The 17,463-nt window shown below is 42.9% G+C and overlaps 1 protein-coding gene across 1 annotated transcript in view; it reads right to left on the bottom strand.

The window, feature by feature from the left end:
• LOC119480982 (NACHT, LRR and PYD domains-containing protein 12-like) overlaps positions 1-17,463 on the bottom strand; it is a 705,305-nt gene that overhangs the window by 380,390 nt on the left and 307,452 nt on the right. The gene's annotated exons all lie outside the window — the stretch shown is intronic.

Raw genomic sequence — 17,463 nt, 5'->3', positions numbered from 1 at the left:
AGTCTTTGTATTTTTCTAAGTTTAAGTTTTATTTATTTTTTATTTTTTAAGTTTAATTTTTTTTTTAAGTTTAAATTTTTATTTTTTTAAGATTTATTTAAAAACATTTTTTTTAAGTTTAAATTTTAAGTTGTTGTTTTTTTTAACTAAATTAATCCGGAGTTTTCCCCACAACAGCAACGTCTCTAGATGACGTCATGTTGAGTGTTGATGGAGCAGCTGCGTTGCCTGGCGCTGATCCATCCAGACTCCATTCAGAAAACAAGCATTTTAAAAGTTGTCTGCTTGTCGTCATGGTAACAGACCTTACAAAGCATGAATTCAGACTTTTTACTAATCAGCATCATGATGTAGTTAATTCAGCATCATTTTGATCTGTTTATCGACTTTGGGTTCATACCGCAGTAGCGACGTGTGGCTGCTGGTTACAGTCAGTGTGATGACGCTGTATGTGAATACAGCTCGCCGCCGGGTGATGTCATGAACCCAGACACGACGGCGTTTGGTTTCCTGACATATCTGGGACTTCACCAACATGTACAGAGAAGCAACAGAGTTCATTTCTTCCATGGGTGATGGAGGAGAGGAAAGTTGTTGGTTTCTATGGAGACGAGCTCCTCCTCCTCTCCGGAGCGTCAAGAACACAAATGATACCGGCGGAACAACAAAATTAGCTTCTCTCTTTGTCTGAACACAGCAAAATGAAAGATGCTATCCAGTTGCATTATGGGAAATGTAGTGTCTAGTGTTTTTGGAGTTTGTCTCACACCTAGGGACTAAAAGAAGAAGTCTCATCTCTCCAGTAGAACCATCAGACGAGCATTAAGAAAAATCCAACAAAACACACGGAGGACTCGAACAGCAGCTTCTTTCTATAAAACCTTCTCTGGCTCGGTCACAGAGAGGACATTTTATCTGGTCCTAGATTAATTTGTTCCCGCCGGCCCAATAATCCATCACGTCCGGCCGAGAAAATACTCTGAATATTTCCCATGAAGTCTTTCTGAAGCATCCGTCTTTATCATCATCTATCAGAGAAAGTAATCATCCTTCCTGTTAAGTGATGAAATGATCGCTGCACGTCTTCTTTCCTCAGGAAGGAGGATCTTCTTCTGCCAGACTTCCCCCTCGGTGGTGACAGAATGACGACCGGAGTGGAAAACACCTGGAGGTTGCTGGTTCCAATTCCACTGAGGAAACCAGATTCTCTCCATCAAAAGGTAGAAAACATTCAAATCCACAGTTTTCCCTGCATGTGATCTCTAAATGGAGAAACTTGATATGAATATAAAAAGCTGGAGGCTGTCTAAGGTTCCGCAGCATGACGAATGCCCTCCACTTTCCTCATCCGTCAGGTACATGTGATGAATGTTTCCCAGCGAAGGTGATTAATTAAAAAGCCTGCAGGAAGCTGAACTCTGCTGCTGGAGGTGTGATTAATTAAGAAGAGCAGCAGATGAAAGTGTCTGCCTGAGGCTTCCTCTGGATCCTCTGTGATCAAACTATCACCGTGGAGAAACCACTGCTCTCACATTTAACCCCTTCACACCAAACAGGAAACACTGTTTTACTGCCAGGAAGTGCTTTAAACCATTATATTTCACCTCAGGTCTCTACACTAGAGGACCAGTGTAACTATGTGTTCATTAGTGTTTATCACCTGAAGCTAATCGTTGTGTTTCTGTTATCTTAGACCAGGGCTCAGCAACCTTTACTATCAAAAGTGTCATTTTAGGCAAAAAAAAAATCTGTGGAGCCGCAAAACATGTGGTCATTGTGATGAAGGTAACACAGTTTATAGTCTAAGTATATAGTATATAAGTCTAATGCAGTGAGGGACAAAGAGACAATGTACTACGGAGTATTAGGGCCACATTGAGGGGAAAAATAATAAATAAAGTCATAACTTTACGAGAAAAAAAGTCGTAAAATTACGAGAATAAAGTCATAACTTTACGAAAAAATCATGTAACGATGTGTAACTTTAGCCCACTGCTAGCGTTAGCCTCCAGTCTTTCCTTTGTTTAGCCTCCAGCTAACACCGTGACCTCATCATGACGTCATCACTAAAACGGGCCTTTAGATCGCTGGTCAAACCATCTGATTGGTGGAAGCTCTACTTGGCTCAGAGGCACAAATAAAAAAAGAAGAATATTCACATTTAAAAGTCGGGACTGAAGCCGAAGTGAATCCACTTCAGAGGATTTTAATTTCAATTTAAAAAAGTGGATTTGAAGTCATGATGAAGAACTCCTGTTTGTCCTCGGGGGGGTTCAGCGTCGTGAAACCCGACTCTGTCCGCTGCATCGAGGCATCAGCACGTGTCACGGTGGTAAACCGGAGCCTGAGGCCACTGTAATGTTACACCAACAGTTAGTTTGACCTCCTGACCTGCCGGGGGTCAGGATCTTCTGGTTAATCATCTCGCTACGCTGCTCTGGCTCCCAAAGATCTGTGGGAACGTTAAGGACCAGCCGGTGCTGTTAGATCACTGACGTTCAGGAATTTAAAGAGCCAGTTTGATTAGAAATGAATCTACGAGGTTCCTGCGAACTGTTCAGTAAATCCTTCTTTACAGCTGTAAACTGCAAACATCTGTAGAGCCGTCAAACCGTCAACCAGGACTCTCTTTATTCAGTAGGAAGTCTTTATTAGCACGAGGACGCCCCGCGGTGTCTGGCAATCATTTGATTCCAGAGGTTTAGCAGAGCAGGAACATCTGGAGCCGTCATGGGCGAGTCGTTGTTTGCAGATTTATCCAGTAGCGTTCGCTGATCAGCTGGATCTGGGTCTGGATCTGGATCTGGATCAGGTCTATTGATGATCATCAGATCAGTAGTGACATTATATCCAAACCCAGGAAATCCACATTTGGTCTGAATGTTGTTTTAATCCTAGAGTTTAGATCCACGTTTGGACCTGATTCATATCTCAGTGATTAACATAGTTACTGTGTATCCTCTTCCGTCTGCTGATATCTCAGCATTTCTTTCATTTCTGTGAAGGAAAACTAAATGAAAATGTTATTTTTAAAGTTTGTATTATTATTTAAGATGCAAGTTATGAATTTTATAAAGTTTATGTTAACGTTTTAAACAGGATGAGGGCACGGTGAAGACCTGAACTCTAGTTATATTCACAGAAACTTCCCTCTCTGCTGAACAGCCTCGTCCTGCATTAGAAGACAGTTAAAACACTTCAAGAGCTGACGGAATAATGGCCGAGCCTCAGGGAGAAGGAAACACTGAACAGAAAATGTCAAAACAGAAGCCTATTAAGTACGTCTGATTGTTAGACATTTAAAATATATATATGTATATACAAATAACTCTTTTCTTCTGTCTTTGTTTCTGACTTTTTTTTGGACATTTTTCATAATTTTTTTCGGAAATTTTCTTGGGAATTTTTTTCAGATTTTTTTTTTTTTACAATTTTCTGACCTTTTCTCAGACATTTTTAAGACTTTTCTTTCCAGACACTTTTCTTACTTTTTTTCAGACATTTCTTTTGATAATTTCTGACATTTTTTTTTTGCCTTTTTTTTTTTTTTTTTACATTTTTCTGACTTTTTTTCTGTCATTTTTCTGACATTTTTGAAAATGTTACCGACTTTTTTTCGGCTATTTTTCTGACTATTTTTCTGAACTTTTTTTGAAAGTTTTCGGACTTTTTTCTCGGACATTTTTAAGACTTTTTTGTCCAGACATGTGTCTTACTTTTTTTCAGACATTTGTTTTTGATAATTTCGGACATTTTTCAGACATTTTTTTTCAGCCTTTTTTTTTAACATTTTTCTGACTTTTTTCTGTAATTTTTCTGAAAAAAATTTCGGACTTTTTTGAAAATGTTACCGATTTTTTTTCAGATATTTTTCAGACTATTTTTCTGAACTTTTTTTGATAATATTCTGACTTTTTTCTGACATTTTTTTTGATAATTTCGGACATTTTTCAGACTTTTTTCAGAACATTTTTCAGACTTTTTTGAAAATTTTCCGAATTTTTTTCAGTCATTTTCCGGACATTTGAACAAAAACCCTCACACGTTTACATATCTGGACAGTTTTTCCTCGCCAACATTTAGCGTAAGTTTGGAGCGTTATTTAACCTCCATGCAGAGAATTGTATAAAAGTTTCTAAAAATAACAGAAAACTCAAAATTCATCCATATCACAAACTTCCTGCAGTTATTGCGTTCAGTATTTGGGTTAATTGTACAGTTTATCAGTTGTTCATCAACACCTTTGTCCATCCTTGACATGTCCGTCTGCAGGTAACACACAGAGACACCTCTGTCCTCCGTCTCTGAGCCTCCTTCAGGCTGCAGCTTTGAAGTCTGCTGCTCTGAGATCAGAGACGCTGCAGCAACTGCAGCCAGATGGCAGGAAACTGATCACGTTAGAGACCAGGAGAGGTCACCTGTGGGTGTCTTGAGTTTCAGAGTGGAGCTTTCCTAACACGATGTCGTCAGCCTGCTCAGACTTGTTAAGATGCTGCGTCGTCGCCCAAAATCTAAGCTTTTAAGTGTCAAACACTCACCATCTTTGTAGAGTTGAAAGGCGGCTCTGAAGAGGTCAAACTGTTAAAACTGTGCAGCCCATTATCCCCAACATCAACTGCCTGTCTGCTGATGGGCTTTTAGTGATTTATTGATGAAACAACTTTATTCAAAAGAGCCGGAGGGAGATTTAACTTTGATTCTTTTCACGCCAAGACGGCAGCATAAGAACAGCGATTAATCACAAATTAATATATCATCTGTTCAAAATGTCCCTTAAAGGGAGATTAGTCAAGTATTTAATCGTTCAGCTGTCAGTGTGTCAGTGTGCTGACTTGACTATGACTTGCCCCAAACTGCATGTGATGATCATAAAGTGGGCATGTCTGTAAAGGGGAGACTCGTGGGTACCCATAGAACCCATTTACATTCACTGATCTGGAGGTCAGAGGTCAAGGGACCCCTTTGAAAATGGACATGCCAGTTTTTCTTCGCCAAAATTTAGCATAAGTTTAGCGTTATTTAACCTCCTTCATGACGGGCTAGTCTGCCATGGTTGGTACCGATGGATTCATCAGGTTTTATAGTTTCAGATGATACCAGTATCTTCACTCTAGCTTTAAAACTACTAAAATGCAAGTCGTGTTAATGCGTTAAAGAAATTAGTGCCGTTAAATATATTTGTTATTATCGCGTTAACTTTGACAGCCCTACAATACGATAGATAAATTAAGTTTCATAAAGGTATCTGAATGCTAAAAGACCATCCTGATAAACAAAAACATCATTTGTGTTTCTGTTGTTTCAGATTTTAAAAGTGGGCGGAGAAGAACTAAACATCAGGAACGTCTCTTTTCGGCAGAACATCAGCTCCTTTGCTTGAGGTGATCGTCTTTTTATCTGTTTTTATTCATATTTAATATCAGACAAGATAGAACTTTATTTATCAGGAGGGATATTTCTCTCCAGCTTCTGAGAAAGAAACCAAACGACGATGTTAAAGTCTAACAGCTCTGTTAATATCTGTGTGAGGAGAGTTATATCCTCTGATGTCTCACCACAGCTCAGAGAGTTTATTGCTCCCAGTTCAGACTTAACACAGTGTGAAATTAGTTTCTGAAGAACAGAACCAACGTGCCGTTTTATCACCTTTTATCTTGTCTGTTTTAATTGAACTGGACTCCGAGATCAATTAATTACAGAGTTTAATACTGCATCTTACTGAGAACTGAATGGAAACAGCACAAAGACTCGGGAACTGATTTCACTGGAACTCCTTTCTACCAACCAACAAACAAAGATCACACTTTGTTCTGTTCATTATCCAGAGGAACGGGGACACTGCTGAATTATTTAAATCCCCTTTTTCAATGCAGTTACATATTTATATAAATAAAACCAAGGTCTGAAATTAGCACCCGCCAAACGCGGGTAAATTGTTGCCAGTGGCGGATAAAATCATCAGGACATCCGCCACTTTGGTAGACAGGGAAAAAGTCTGCTTTCCCATCTTCTAGCGTAAATAAATAACAACCCTCCCGTAGCACACTTTCTTACTTAATTTTACGTAACAACCGTAACAACGTAACGTAACCAGTGTAAATAATTAACAACTTTCCTTAGCGCACTTACTTGCGTAACTTTACGTAACAAACGTAAACAATTTTTTAATGTAACAATGCAACTAGTGTAAAAAAATTAAAACCTCCCTTAGCGCACTTTCTTACGAAAAAAACATAAGAATGTAACAGAAGAACGTAACTGCCGTAAATAAATAGCCTCCCCAGCGCACTTTATTACGTAACGTTATGTTACAACCATAACAACGTAACATAACAACGTAACCAGCGAATAAATAATAATCTCCCTTAGCGCACTTTCTTAGGTAACGTTACAAAACATTATGTAACTTAAAGTAACAACCGTAACAATGTAATGTGACAACGTAGCTAGCGTAAATAAATAACAACATCCTTTAGCGCACTTTTTTACGTAGCTTTACGTAACAACTGTAAAAAACAACGTAATGTAACAACGTAACTAGCGTAAATAAATAACAACCTCCCTTAACACGCTTTATAGCATAATGTAACGTAAAGTAACAACGCAGCGTAACAGCGCAATGTAACGTAACAAAATGTAATGTAACAATGCAACTAGTGTAACAAAATAACAACCTAGCGTAACAACCTAGCGTTGTTACGCTGCGTAACAACGCAACGTAACAACGCAACGTAACAACATAACAATGTAACAATGTAACGTAACAATGTAACGTAAAAATGCAACGTAACAACGTAACTTAACAACGTAACTTAACAACGTAACGTAACAAAAATGTAATGTAACAATGCAACTAGCGTAAAAAATAACAACGTAGCGTAACAACGTAGCGTAACAACGTAGCGTAACAGCGTCGCGAAACAGCGTCGCGAAACAACGTCGCGAAACAACGTCGCGAAACAACGTCGCGTAACTGGCGTAAATCAATAATAACCTCCCTTAGAGTGCTTTCTTAGGTAACGTTACGAAACATTACGTAACAACCGTAACAAGTGAACTAGAATAAATAAATAACCTCCCTTAGCACGCTTTCTTACTGAACGTTATATAACAACCATAACAACGTAACGTAACAACGTAACAACGTAACAACGTAACAACGTAACGTAACAACGTAACGTAACAATGTATCTAGTGTAAATAAATAACAACCTCCCTTAGCACGCTTTCTTACGTAACATTATGTAACAAGCGTAAAGTCAACATTGACTTTTGGTTTCAGACGTTACACGGACGGCGGTCTCTTGGGGTAAAGTCCTGTGTTTGTTTGATCTGTCTGGGGGGGTAAGGAGGGTTGGAGTCAAACTCATCATCAATACCAGCCGTGACAGGCTGAACTAACCCTCCAGCTCGCTGTTTATAACACTTCATTCACAACCAGACCGTTTATTAAACTTCAAACAAACAACAACAGAGTGGGACTTCTAAACGTCAACACATCTTTGATGAATCACATATTCCACGAAGTGAACAAACATCAAACAAACACTGCAGATCTTTAATGATCTCATTAAGTAACCTGTAATCTGATGACCGTCTTTTGGCAAACAGGAAGAATTCCAGCGACGGCGGCGGCGGCTGAACTTGTCTCCTCCTGCATGAAGGGGTACGAGTTCGGACTGGAAAGACACTTCTGAATCTCACAGCCCGACACGGTAAGAGTTCACCGTCGGATACTTTCTGCTCTTTTTCTGCCAAAATGTAACTGAATCCCAACTGAATCCCAAAAAGCAGGAAACACCTCCATCCATTGTTAAACCCGTTCTTTAGTTCTTCACTGGGGGTGGGAACGAAATGATTTTATGATTTCTAAATAGATATTGTAACACCAGAATGGATCTATCTGCTTCATGTGAGTCTATGTGGAGGTAGAAGGAAGTTACCGCTTTTATTGTGGTAGTCTGAGTAACGTGACGTCATATCTGTTCCGTATCCGTCAACCAAAACAAACCTCAGAGAGTCTAAAACGTTGGAGGGTCGTCGTGGATACGACCTGCACCCTCCCATGTTAAATCCAGCGTGGTAAACACTACACATCCAGTAAAGGATGGAAACACTTTGGGTTTCACACATTGACAGGAAAAGCAGAGCTACACAGAGCAGAGCTAAAGCTGCATGCTAACTTCTAAAGGACAAAATGTGTCCTAAAATAAGGCGGAAAAATGAAGAAATATGTCAAAAAATGTCTGAAATTTGTCCGAAAAAATGCTAAAAAAATGCCGAAGTGTGACGGAAATATTGCCCAAAAAAGTCCTAAAAAAGGCTGATATATGTTTGAATAAAAATCTGAAAAATACCTGAAAAATGTCAAAAAAAAAGTGTGATATTACATTTTTGGGTTGCTGGATAATAAAAAATTCCTGACAATGATCCTGATATATTTGACTTCAGGACGTCTCTGACTACAGACATGCTGAAAATCAGACACTTTTACTGGATTCATTTAGAGATTTTCCAAAGTAAAAGTCCCTAGAAGTGTATGATTCATCTGGTTCCCTTCATGGTCTAGAGGTAAAATAAGTTAACAACAATCACAATAAATCAGAATATAGAATCAGCAGCAGGTATGGTGATGTTAGAGAACCAGTAGAGGTAAATCATCCCAGTATTCTCTGTGGATTCAGCTCACTCTGCCACCGGGCTGAGCGACACTTTAACCTCCTCTCTGTTTATACTCGGAGACTCGAGAAGTCAAACAGCTGATGATCTGTGACGCCGGTTAAACGACGCTGCTGTTGTAAAAATGTCCTGAACTGTCTGCGTGTCCTCGCTCTGTAACAACCTGAAGTCTCCCCGTCTTAATAAGGTTGTGTTCAGGCCGACGTTTAGAGAGGATCACACAAAAAAAAGCTGAATCTTGCTCAAGCTTTGGCGCAACAACGTGTGCAACCCAATCCATCCATCCATGTTCTGCCTCTTGCCAAGATGGTGACACGGAGCTGACGTGGAATCGTGACGAGGAAACGTCTGGATCTTGTATACTCCGTGTGGGTTTCTCCTCCCGGCAAACCGGACGTTATCCATTTTCTCCACCCATACGTAGTTAGAAAAATTTGGATGTGCACGGACGGACGAAAACCTGCCGCACCGAACGCCTGCGAAGGGTCACATCTACTTACTTACTATGTATTGAATATTACGAGAATAAAGTCATCTAATTCCTGCATAGCTGTGTATTATAGATATAGTTCCCACTGTGGAGACACTGGTCTGAGAGAGACGCAGGATGACCTGTGTTATCTGGAAACACGCGGCACTCGCCATCAAATACGTGCATGCGCTCATTTCCTAATAGATTACCTCGTAATTTAGTCTCAGCTGAGGTTATGAGTAACTCTGAACCTGGATGAGCAGCGGGAAACTGTTGGATGAGCAGTGGGAAACTGTTGGATGAGCAGCAGTAAACTGTTGGATGAGCAGTGGGAAACTGTTGGATGAGCAGTGGGAGACTGTTGGATGAGCAGTGGGAGACTGTTGGATGAGCAGTGGGAAACTGTTGGATGAGCAGTGGGAAACTGTTGGATGAGCAGTGGGAGACTGTTGGATGAGCAGTGGGAAACTGTTGGATGAGCAGCAGTAAACTGTTGGATGAGCAGTGGGAGACTGTTGGATGAGCAGTGGGAGACTGTTGGATGAGCAGTGGGAGACTGTTGGATGAGCAGTGGGAAACTGTTGGATGAGCAGTGGGAGACTGTTGGATGAGCAGTGGGAGACTGTTGGATGAGCAGTGGGAAACTGTTGGATGAGCAGTGGGAGACTGTTGGATGAGCAGTGGGAAACTGTTGGATGAGCAGTGGGAGACTGTTGGATGAGCAGTGGGAAACTGTTGGATGAGCAGTGGGAAACTGTTGGATGAGCAGTGGGAAACTGTTGGATGAGCAGTGGGAAACTGTTGGATGAGCAGTGGGAGACTGTTGGATGAGCAGCAGTAAACTGTTGGATGAGCAGTGGGAAACTGTTGGATGAGCAGCAGTAAACTGTTGGATGAGCAGTGGGAAACTGTTGGATGAGCAGCAGTAAACTGTTGGATGAGCAGTGGGAAACTGTTGGATGAGCAGTGGGAGACTGTTGGATGAGCAGTGGGAAACTGTTGGATGAGCAGTGGGAAACTGTTGGATGAGCAGTGGGAGACTGTTGGATGAGCAGTGGGAGACTGTTGGATGAGCAGTGGGAAACTGTTGGATGAGCAGTGGGAAACTGTTGGATGAGCAGTGGGAGACTGTTGGATGAGCAGTGGGAGACTGTTGGATGAGCAGCAGTAAACTGTTGGATGAGCAGTGGGAGACTGTTGGATGAGCAGTGGGAGACTGTTGGATGAGCAGCAGTAAACTGTTGGATGAGCAGTGGGAGACTGTTGGATGAGCAGTGGGAGACTGTTGGATGAGCAGTGGGAAACCGTTGGATGAGCAGCAGTAAACTGTTGGATGAGCAGTGGGAAACTGTTGGATGAGCAGTGGGAAACTGTTGGATGAGCAGCAGTAAACTGTTGGATGAGCAGTGGGAAACTGTTGGATGAGCAGCAGTAAACTGTTGGATGAGCAGTGGGAAACTGTTGGATGAGCAGCAGTAAACTGTTGGATGAGCAGTGGGAAACTGTTGGATGAGCAGTGGGAGACTGTTGGATGAGCAGTGGGAGACTGTTGGATGAGCAGCAGTAAACTGTTGGATGAGCAGTGGGAAACTGTTGGATGAGCAGTGGGAAACTGTTGGATGAGCAGCAGTAAACTGTTGGATGAGCAGCAGTAAACTGTTGGATGAGCAGTGGTAAACTGTTGGATGAGCAGCAGTAAACTGTTGGATGAGCAGTGGGAAACTGTTGGATGAGCAGCAGTAAACTGTTGGATGAGCAGTGGGAAACTGTTGGATGAGCAGCAGTAAACTGTTGGATGAGCAGTGGGAGACTGTTGGATGAGCAGTGGGAGACTGTTGGATGAGCAGTGGGAGACTGTTGGATGAGCAGTGGGAAACTGTTGGATGAGCAGTGGGAGACTGTTGGATGAGCAGCAGTAAACTGTTGGATGAGCAGTGGGAAACTGTTGGATGAGCAGTGGGAGACTGTTGGATGAGCAGCAGTAAACTGTTGGATGAGCAGTGGGAAACTGTTGGATGAGCAGTGGGAGACTGTTGGATGAGCAGCAGTAAACTGTTGGATGAGCAGTGGGAAACTGTTGGATGAGCAGCAGTAAACTGTTGGATGAGCAGTGGGAGACTGTTGGATGAGCAGCAGTAAACTGTTGGATGAGCAGTGGGAGACTGTTGGATGAGCAGTGGGAGACTGTTGGATGAGCAGCAGTAAACTGTTGGATGAGCAGTGGGAAACTGTTGGATGAGCAGTGGGAGACTGTTGGATGAGCAGTGGAGAACTGTTGGATGAGCAGTGGGAAACTGTTGGATGAGCAGTGGGAAACTGTTGGATGAGCAGTGGAAACTGTTGGATGAGCAGCAGTAAACTGTTGGATGAGCAGCGTGGAAACTGTTGGATGAGCAGTGGGAGACTGTTGGATGAGGCAGTGGGAGACTGTTGGATGAGCAGCAGGGAAACTGTTGGATGAGCAGTGGGAAACTGTTGGATGAGCAGTGGGAGACTGTTGGATGAGCAGTGGGAGACTGTTGGATGAGCAGTGGGAAACTGTTGGATGAGCAGCAGTAAACTGTTGGATGAGCAGTGGGAGACTGTTGGATGAGCAGTGGGAGACTGTTGGATGAGCAGTGGGAGACTGTTGGATGAGCAGTGGGAAACTGTTGGATGAGCAGTGGGAGACTGTTGGATGAGCAGTGGGAGACTGTTGGATGAGCAGTGGGAAACTGTTGGATGAGCAGTGGGAGACTGTTGGATGAGCAGTAGGGAAACCTGTTGGATGAGCAGGGGACACTGTTGGATGAGCAGTAGGAAAGCTGTTGGATGAGCAGTGGGAAACTGTTGGATGAGCAGCAGTAACTGTTGGATGAGCAGTGGGAAGAACTGTTGGATGAGCAGTGGGAGACTGTTGGATGAGCAGCAAGTACACTCGTTGGATTGAGCAGTGGGAGACTGTTGGATGAGCAGTGGGAGACTGTTGGATGAGCAGTGGGAAACCGTTGGATGAGCAGCAGTAAACTGTTGGATGAGCAGTGGGAAATGTTGGATGAGCAGTGGAAACTGTTGGATGAGCAGCAGTAAACTGTTGGATGAGCAGTGGGAAACTGTTGGATGAGCAGCAGTAAACTGTTGGATGAGCAGTGGGAAACTGTTGGATGAGCATGGGAAAACTGTTGGATGGAGCAGTGGGAAACTGTTGGATGAGCAGTGGGAGACTGTTGGATGAGCCAGCAGTAAACTGTTGGATGAGCAGTTGGGAAACTGTTGGATGAGCAGCAGTAAACTGTTGGATGAGCAGTGGGAAAACTGTTGGATGAGCAGCAGTAAACTGTTGGATGAGCAGTTGGAAACTGTTGGATTGAGCAGTGGGAAAACTGTTTGGATGAGCAGCAGTAAACTGTTGGATGAGCAGTGGGAAACTGTTGGATGAGCAGTAGGGAGACTGTTGGATGAGCAGTGGGAAACTGTTGGATGAGCAGTGGGAGAACTGTTTGGATGAGCAGTGGGAACTGTTGGATGAGCAGTGGTAAACTGTTGGATGAGCAGTGGGAGACTGTTGGATGAGCAGTGGGAGACTGTTGGATGAGCAGCAGGGAGACTGTTGGATGAGCAGTGGGAGAACTGTTGGATGAGCAGTGGGAGACTGTTGGATGAGCAGCAGTAAAACTGTTGGATGAGCAGTGGGAGAACTGTTGGATGAGCAGTGGGAGACTGTTGGATGAGCAGTGGGAGAACCGTTGGATGAGCAGCAGTAAACTGTTGATGAGCAGTGGGAAACTGTTTGAGCAGTGGAAACTGTTGGATGAGCAGCAGTAAACTGTTGGATGAGCAGTGGGAAACTGTTGGATGAGCAGCAGTAAACTGTTGGAGAGCAGTGGGAAACTGTTGGATGAGCAGCAGTAAATGTTGGATGAGCAGTGGGAAACTGTTGGATGAGCAGTGGGAAACTGTTGGATGAGCAGCATAAACTGTTGGATGAGCAGTGGGAAACTGTTGGATGAGCAGTGGAGACTGTTGGATGAGCAGTGGGAGACTGTTGGATGAGCAGCAGTAACTGTTGGATGAGCAGTGGGAAACTGTTGGATGAGCAGTGGGAAACTGTTGGATGAGCAGCAGTAAACTGTTGGATGAGCAGTGGGAGACTGTTGGATGAGCAGCAGTAAACTGTTGGATGAGCAGTGGTAAACTGTTGGATGAGCAGCAGTAAACTGTTGGATGAGCAGTGGGAGACTGTTGGATGAGCAGCAGTAAACTGTTTGATGAGCAGTGGGAAAACTGTTGGATGAGCAGCAGTAACTGTTTGGATGAGCAGTGGGAAAAGCTGTTGGATGAGCAGCAGTAAACTGTTTGGATGAGCAGTGGGAGACTGTTGGATGAGCAGTGGGAGACTGTTGGTATGAGCAGTGGGAGACTGTTGGATGAGCAGTGGGAAACTGTTTGGATGAGCAGTGGGAGACTGTTGGATGAGCAGACAGGTAAACTGTTGGATGAGCAGTGGGAAACTGTTGGATGAGCAGTGGGAGACTGTTGGATGAGCAGCAGTAAACTGTTGGATGAGCAGTGGGAAACTGTTGGATGAGCAGTGGGAGACTGTTGGATGAGCAGCAGTAAACTGTGGAATGAGCAGTGGGAAACTGTTGGATGAGCAGCAGTAAACTGTTGGATGAGCAGTGGGAGACTGTTGGATGAGCAGCAGTAAACTGTTGGATGAGCAGTGGGAGACTGTTGGATGAGCAGTGGGAGACTGTTGGATGAGCAGCAGTAAACTGTTGGATGAGCAGTGGGAAACTGTTGGATGAGCAGCAGTAAACTGTTGGATGAGCAGTGGGAGACTGTTGGATGAGCAGTGGGAGACTGTTGGATGAGCAGTGGGAGACTGTTGGATGAGCAGTGGGAAACTGTTGGATGAGCAGTGGGAGACTGTTGGATGAGCAGTGGGAGACTGTTGGATGAGCAGTGGGAAACTGTTGGATGAGCAGCAGTAAACTGTTGGATGAGCAGTGGGAAACTGTTGGATGAGCAGTAGGAGACTGTTGGATGAGCAGTGGGAGACTGTTGGATGAGCAGTGGGAGACTGTTGGATGAGCAGTGGGAGACTGTTGGATGAGCAGTGGGAGACTGTTGGATGAGCAGCAGTAAACTGTTGGATGAGCAGTGGGAGACTGTTGGATGAGCAGCAGTAAACTGTTGGATGAGCAGTGGGAAACTGTTGGATGAGCAGTAGGAGACTGTTGGATGAGCTCCGTAGACGGAGGATAAGATGATTGTTGCTGTAATAACTCTCTCAGAGTAGAAGCAGCTGTGCAGAGTTGTGGTGTCTGATAAGCCATCAGAGTCTTCACATGTTGGCAGCAGAGAGCGCAGCATGAGCTCATTGTTGGAGGAAAGCTCAGGATGGAAGGAAGACAGGAAACTGATGCAGGGTTTTGGTCTCCGTTCGTGGCAGACGTGATGTTCTTTCTTCTTCTTCTTCTCTCTGCGGCGTGTGTCGTTATGGAAATGAAAACAGCTGGACAGATGCCAGGCCGGGTTCCTCACGCTGCCAGCGGAGCTCTGCCAGCGTTTCCATGTAAATCATCTCAATAAAGACTGATGTGGTGACACCAGTTTGTCTCCGTCTCCTCTTTCTTGCGTGTCCAGGAAAAACAGTCTGAGTGGAATTAGTGCACATCAGGACCTCGTGCACACGTCTGCACCGGTATTATGAGGCCGTGGCAGTCTGAGTCACACAAATACAGTTCCTATCTTCCAATTGTCCAGTTCTTAAGGATTCCCTCTCAGGGTTTGAACAGTGGTTCCATGCTGAGCTGAGCTTAAGGGACACAAAGAGGGAGTTGATCTGAGTAAAGCTAGTCTGACATGGTTGGTACCGATGGATTCATCTGTTTTTATAGTTTCAGATGATACCAGTATTTTCACACTAGCTTTAGAACTGAGCCGCTACAACCTAAAAATCACAAGTTAATGCGTTAAAGAAATTATTGGCGTTAAAATGAATTTGCGTTATTATTGCGTTTACTCTGACAGCCCTTTGTTGACAGGTGGAGCTGCAGCGAGCGTTGCAGGTGTTTACTATGATACCAGTATCTTTTCTTCTTTCTTTGTTTCAGACTTTTTGTCGGAAATTTTTTGGACTTTTTTCTGACTTTTTTTGAGAATATTTGGACATTTCTAAGATTTTTTTTTTCTGACTTTTTTTGACAATTTTCAGACATTTGTTAAACTTTTTTCTGACATTTTTGGGGAATTTCTGGATTTTTTTCGAACATGTTTCTGACTTTTTTGGGGAATTTTTTGAAAATTTTCAGACTTATCTTCACTCTAACTTTAAAACTGAGCCCGCTACAACCTAAAAAACACAATGCGTTAAAGAAATGAGTTGCGTTAAAACTATTTTGCGTTGACGTGTTATTATCACGTTAACTTTGCCAGATCTAATAATGACTTGTGGAACCAGCGTCTCCTCCCACTCTGCAGCTCGATTACTACCGATGGAAATAATCGCCAAAACTATGAAGAAACTAAACATTTGATAGTTTCCTTTTAATAATAAAGATATGTGCATGTGAGCGTCCCTCAGATGAGCCGGTGTGTTTTCTATCTGTCATCGGCCCTGAGGTCACAGAGGTCAGCCTCCTCTTAAACTCACTGGATGTATTACATTTCTGTGTCATTGTTTAGTTTGAAGCTTTAGTTTATATTTTGAATTCTCAGTCCAGATGGAGGGAGGTTGTCTCTGACATGTTGTGTCTACCCTCGGTCTCCTGCTGCTTCTTCTTCTGCTTCCTCTCAGTGTTCTTCTTGTTTTCTGCAGAAACACTGAAACTTGATCAGGAGGAGGAGATCTGCTGCTGGAGGAGAACCCTCTGCTGTTCCTGTTAGAGTTAAGTTGCTCTCTTGATATTCATACCCACGTTCATGAGACTAAAACAACCGTTTCTTTCTTCCTGGCTGTGTAACGTGGTAAAGCAGCTCGTCACGTCCTCGCCCGGCTGTCAGTAGACACATTAGAGACGAAGGAGAGCGTTTGTGGACGCTCACTGATGATGATGTGTTTTGGTTGGAGGCTGCTCGGCTCAGTCGGCTAAACCAGCAGCAGCTGGAGAAGGTTTGCAACCTGAGAGCAGCGAGTGTTTAAACAATAAGAATAAATCCTCAGAGTGCTGCAGTTGAACAAACCAGCGATCGCAGACTGTAAACTCCTCTCAGAGTAATCGGACTGTGGATGGCATGAGTCCAAACCCGTCTATCACATGTGATGAGGAAGTACTGGGATAAAAGTACTAATACCACGCTGTAGAAAGACTCTTTAATAGGATGGTATGTCAGTATAGCCAACAACATGTAGTTAAGGTATTAAAACTGTGACTGTTGTACTATTATATATTCTATCATTAGAGTATTATTACTCCTCATTAATGTGAAAGCAGGATTTGACTGATAAAACAATATGCTCCAATCATAACATGTCAAACTGCAGCCCAACAGCCAACAACAGCTGTCAGTGTGTCAGTGTGCTGACTTGACTATGACTTGCCCCAAACTGCATGTGATGATCATAAAGTGGGCATGTCTGTAAAGGGGAGACTCGTGGGTACCCATAGAACCCATTTACATTCACTGATCTGGAGGTCAGAGGTCAAGGGACCCCGTTGAACATGGACATGCCAGTTGACAGTTTGGAGCGTTATTTAACCTCCTTCATGACCAGCTAGTCTGACATGGTTGGTACCGATGGATTCATCAGGTTTTATAGTTTACTATGATACCAGGATCAGACTTTTCTTCCGCCTTTTTCGCAGACTTTTTCAGACTTTTTTTCAGATTTTTTTGACTTTTTTTGGAATTTTTTTTTTAACAATTTTCAGATTTTTTCGGAATAATTTTTTTTTTTGGAAATTTTCGGACATTTTTCATTTTTTTGGGTACTTTTTTTTAGACGTTTTTGACATTTTTTCTGACTTTTTTTCTGATGTTTTTCAGACTTTTTATTGGACATTCTGACATTTTTTCGGACAAAAACCCTCACATGTTCACATATCTGGAGGTCAGAGGTCAAGGGACCTCTTTGAAAATGGAAATGCCAGTTTTTCTTCGCCAAAATTTAGCCTAAGTTTGGAGCGTTATTTAACCTCCTTCATGACCAGCTAGTGTGACCTGGTTGGTACCGATGGATTCATCAGGTTTTATAGTTTACCAGGATCTTCACTCTAGCTTTAAAACTGAGCCGCTACAACCTCCGAACTATCAGTTGCCTTAATGCGTTAAAGGAATTAGCGGAGTTAAAAAGAATTGCGTGTTATTATGGGCGTTAACTTTGACGG

Source organism: Sebastes umbrosus, chromosome 21, assembly GCF_015220745.1.
Source record: "Sebastes umbrosus isolate fSebUmb1 chromosome 21, fSebUmb1.pri, whole genome shotgun sequence".
NCBI classification, from domain to species: Eukaryota; Metazoa; Chordata; class Actinopteri; order Perciformes; family Sebastidae; genus Sebastes; species Sebastes umbrosus.
The sequence above is the reverse complement of the archived record's forward strand: the minus strand, read 5'-3'. Positions and strand labels throughout refer to the sequence as shown.